The sequence below is a fragment of the Glycine max genome, chromosome 2 (genome assembly GCF_000004515.6).
Source record: "Glycine max cultivar Williams 82 chromosome 2, Glycine_max_v4.0, whole genome shotgun sequence".
NCBI classification, from domain to species: domain Eukaryota; kingdom Viridiplantae; phylum Streptophyta; class Magnoliopsida; order Fabales; family Fabaceae; genus Glycine; species Glycine max.
Genome location: NC_016089.4, coordinates 14,490,624 through 14,496,331, shown reverse-complemented (window position 1 = coordinate 14,496,331; position 5,708 = coordinate 14,490,624).

The window sequence follows — 5,708 nt, the reverse complement described above, 5'->3', positions numbered from 1 at the left end:
CCATTTTGACACATAACTTTCACTTCCTTTATTATTGGATTTAATTGTTGTTTTAACTTTTTAATTTTTGATGAATTTTATTCTAATAAATTAATTTGATGTATTTTTATTTTTAATTTTCAGAAACCTACGGATTTTATCTTATATTATTTTATTCCTAACATAATTATACTTTTTATTCTTAATTTTATTTTTGGCAAATTTTACACCCAATTTTTTTTTATATTTTTGACAAATTTTCCCCAAATTTCTTTTTCTTTTTTGGAAAATTTCACTCCAATTTTTTTTGACCAATTTTACTCTCAATTTTTGTGTTTATTAATGAAAAATTATTGGACAAAAATTTGCTAATTCCATAAAAATTAGGAGTAAAATGTGTCAAATTAAAAGGTTAGGAGTTAACTTTCGCTAAAAATAAGAAAATTGGAAGTAGAAAATGCAATTAAATCTTATTAATAATGTTTACTTAACAAAATTAATAAAACTTAAAATTCATTATGTATTTTGGATATTCCATTCCTATCCTTTTCAAATTAGACCCTCTCTTTCTTTCAAAGGACCTTATCAATTGGTAAAATTGGAGCTAGGTTTATGGGTTTCTTGGAGGAGAAAGCAAGGATGATGCTTGTTGGTGTTGGTTAATGTATGGCCATGAGGGATGGTGAGGGTGTTGTGTGGATTTGTTGAGCTAATGACGGAAAAAAGTTTGGGTGGAAAGCACATGTGTGTTCTAACAAAGGGAAAATACTATTAGAAAAATGTAATTTAGCAACCGAAATTAGCGATAAAAAAACTTCGGTCTCTGCTAGCGATCGAAGTAGATATCACATAGTTACTGGTGCAAATCGCGATTGAATTTGCGACCGAATTTGATCATAATGACTAACTTGTGTCAACGACTGAATTAGAGACCGAAACTAAAGGTCGTGGCTATTTCGGTTGCTGTATATGTAAAAAAACAAAAATACTTTAGCCACCGAAGTAGAGATCGATATGTAGTTGAAGATAACAATTGAAGAGGTTTCGATCGCTATATCAAGATTATAGCGACCGAGCATTATTCGATCGCTATGCGTATTTTTGTTTTGAGATTAGAGACCGAATTAACGACTGAAATCTCTTTTTTGTATGTAAGTGAAGTAACAAAATTTTTATTTATTATAAATTGTAATAAATATATAATATACTTAAATATATTTTATACTAGAAAATATTGAAATTAGTATATTAGTAATATTTTTCAATTAAGAAAATAATATTTACATTATTTGATTAAGATAAATAAGCCATGCTTATCATTATTAGTCTTTTAATTTGTGTTTTTTTCAAAATAAATATTTAAAAATGATAATAAATACCCTTTATATTATGAAAATATATGATAATTAAAATTTATAAAATTAAGTAATTCCAAATATAAGGTATAAGTGTAACACCAATTATTCATTAAGTTTAAATATGACATAAGTAAAACTTATGTATTGATGAAGATCCAATTTGACTTTAGTACAACATGTTACATGTGCATTGAGCAAGACCGAATAAGATGCAATGTGTAACATATGCATTCACTAAAATCTTAAATTTACTTTAATTTAAGGCTTAATTGCAAAATATGTCCCCCTATTTTACCTATTTCACCAAATTAGTCCTCCTATTTTTTTAATTCACTATTTGAGTTGCTGATTTAAATTAGGGGTGGATAAACAGGCTCGAGTCTATGGATTGGATAGCAGGGCCTATGGTTTGCGCAAGCCACAAATCATTTTTTTTTTATAAAATCCATGGTTATGCAAGATTTTGGGTCCATTATGCATAATTCGTAAACTGTGTGGGTTTGAACGATGGGGTTCATAGGTTGACCCGCAAACCCACAACTACTAACCAAAGCCAACCCAAACTAAATTAATCCTAAAAGTCTAATACAAAATTTCTTTTCATTTATGTTGAAAATTTATTTGGTTGTGTTAAAATTCTTGTAATTGAGTATTCGTTAGAGATTCATTAAGATATATATATATATATATATATATATATATATATATATATATATATATATATATATTGAGTGTAATTGACTTTTTTTTTAAGAGAACAAACTATATTTATTTTCAAATTAAGTGTTTATTAAAAAAGTAGGCCCGCGAGGCGGGTGCGGACCAATATATTAAGTTCGTGTAAGAGTGCGGGACAGACTGGTCCGTCTGCTACTAATGTGGGGTTACGTAGGACGAGTCGGCCCGCTTACCTACTCATAATTTTAACTGTTCATGGTTAAATTTAAACATTGATTATAACAAAAAGTTAACTAACATTTTCGTAAAAAAAATAAAAACTTTAAAAATGCTTGAGGAAGGACAAGAATCATGATGTTTAGAATGAGAAACACACTCCTTTATCATGACATCTAAGTGCTCATTTGAATATTTGGTACAAAATATAATATTAATATAAATTTTATGCAAAAATAGTTGAAATTCAATTTTTTTATTTATTATATTTTTATAATCTTATATATGATCTTTTAAAATATAACATATAAGATTAAATTCTATTTTCACATAAATTAGAATATGTATATTTATATAAGTTTTTTTATTTTATGTATTATATTTATCTTTTAAAATAATGTTTCTGATTTAGTGACAACATTTTTTATCTATATTAATAAATTCATGTTATTTATTGTAATATAGATAAAAATATTGTCAATAAATTACATAAATAAATATTTTAAAAATAAAAAATATTCTCATTTTATTTAACTACATTTATTTACTATATAATTTAATTCTTTTAAAAAAGTAACCACTTGATTAAATAAAATTAAATATAAATAAAAAAAATACTATTCTAATAAATAATAAAAATATCTTAATCTTAATATATGTAAAAAATATTATTCACATAAATTAAAATATGTATATTTTTATATGTTTTTTTATTTTATATATTATATTTATCTTTTAAAATAATATTTTTGATTTAGTGACAACATTTTTTATCTATATTAAGAAATTTATGTTATTTATTGTAATATAAATAAAAATACTGTCAATAAATTACACAAATAAATATTTTAAAAATAGAAAATATTCTCATTTTATTTAACTACGTTTATTTACTATGTAATTTAATTCTTTAAAAAAATTAACCACTTAATTAAATAAAGTTAAATATAAATAAAAAATATTATTCTAATAAATAATAAAAATGTCCTAATCTTAATATATGTAAAAAATATTATTCACATAAATTAAAATATGTATATTTATATAAGTTTTTTATTTTATTTTTTATATTATATTTATCTTTTATAATAATGTTTCTGATTTAGTGACAACATTTTTTATCTATATTAAGAAATTCATGTTATTTATTATAATATGAATAAAAATACTGTCAATAAATTACATAAATAAATATTTTAAAAATAGAAAATATTCTCATTTTATTTAAGTACGTTTATTTACTATATAATTTAATTATTTTAAAAAATAACCACTTGATTAAATAAAGTTAAATATAAAAAATACTATTTTAATAAATAATAAAAATATCGTAATCATAATATATGTAAAAAATACTATCCATGTAAATTAGAATATGTATATTTATATAAGTTTTTTTTTATATATTATATTTACCTTTTAGAATATGTATATTTATTTTTAAGAATGGATTTGAAACTATTAACCATGGATATAAGTATCATTTAACTATATATCTTTTTTATATTTCTACACATTACTATTGTTGTTGTTTACTACCATCAGCACCAAGTATCCCAGATACTTTTTTCACTCACTCTTACCATTACCTTTTAAACCCCCACACCACATCTTCTAGGGCTCCCACTTTCTCCCAAATTTCTTCCGCAAAAACCTTAATTCGCCCTCAGATTTCACCATTTCTTCGTGCTTTCATGCTCTTCCCGTGACCAAATACATGAGTTTCTCTACCACCTACAGCGCCGCCGCGGTGGCGTCCCCCGACCACCGAGGTATCAACCTCTCCAACACCATCCACTTCGAGCTTGCCTCGTGCCTCCCGTTGTCGTCCCTCTCGATTTTCTGCGACACCTCCGATCAGGACCTCCGCTTCGTCGACTTGCCGACGCGTCTCAACCGCGTCAACATTTTATCTCTAAGTTTTGAATATCATTTCCTCGAGTTTTGAATATCTCTAAGTTTTGAATATCATTTCCTCGAGTTAAATTGAATGGGATTATAAATACTAATATAACTAAATTACATATCATTGTATTATAACATAGTAAACTTCTAAAAAAACAGTAAACTAAAATAACTCCGGTAAACTACTTTTTTACTCCTCAAACAACCACATTGATAGTTCTTTGATTTTTCCCCTTTTCTAGTCCTTCCTTGTCTCCTTCTCATCTCTTTCATCTTGGTGGCAAAATTCCTCTTCCATTTGATACCTCCAAAATTATAATATAGCTTAAAGTTAGCATTATTATGTGAAAAAGATATATTACAAGGAAAATGAAAAAGTCATATAATCATATTGGTGATGTTAGAAGAGTTCAAAAGTGTGATTAAAAAACATATTCCATAGGTGCAAATATTTAAGGAGACAACACACAACACATCAAATCAAATAGGAATACTCCCTATGCTTTGTTAATTTGGAGTTGATTGCCATCCTTGTGAAATACTATTATCTTTCTTTTATTGGAATTTTTAAAGAAATTTATCTTTTTATTTTAGTTTTTCTAAAGACTCCCTTCAAAGTTCAAATTGTTTTATATATTAATTGTTTTTATTAAATTTATTGAATTAGATAAATAATAAGCAACCAAATTTTATAATTTATTAAAAAAATAACATTAAAAAAATATTTAAATGTTGTCAGACTTCCACATTACAAGGGAAACGTGTGCAAGCTAGGTTTTTGAACCAAAGGTTTTGTTGCTCATTATCAACTCTATCTACTTCTATTGCTCCCATGGAAGATCAAATAGAAGAAACGCATGAGACAATTACTAAATTGAATGTTGAGTTTTTGGCAAAGACAAATAAGGAGATGACACTTAAGGAAAATATGTTGCGGCTCATAGAGAATCATGATCGGCAAAGTTAGGAGATGTGGATGGAAATGAGCACCATGTTGACGATGCTCAAGTTGATAATTTTGGCTATTGTTTTAGTTTGATTATGTCATGTTAGTTATGAATTTAAACTATATTAAACTTTCACATTGCATTTTATTAAACTTTGAATTTACACTTTATCAATATTTAATTAGAACTTTGTTATTAGATGTATTTACATATTATGAATGTTCACTTTTATATATAAGTTTGATTATATAGTTTAATTAAAAATTATATTTACAGCTGGTAATTATTAAACAAGTTAAAATCTAGTAAATGAAAAAATAAAAATTATGGCACATTTTCTTTGAACAATCGAGTTGTTTATTAATTTATTTTAAATTTAAAAATTAATTATTAAACTAGACCAAAAAATTTAAAATAGATTTTAGAATTTAAAATTAGCGACTGAATTAGCAACCGAAATTATTATTATTTTTTAGCTACTGAATTAGCGACTGAGCTTTATTTTAATTTACTTTACAATTAAAATATAATTTTTTATTAGCGACCGAATTAGTAACCATATCGTATTTTAATTTATTTTATATTTAAAATTTAATTACTTGTTAGTTACCGAATTAGCAACCCC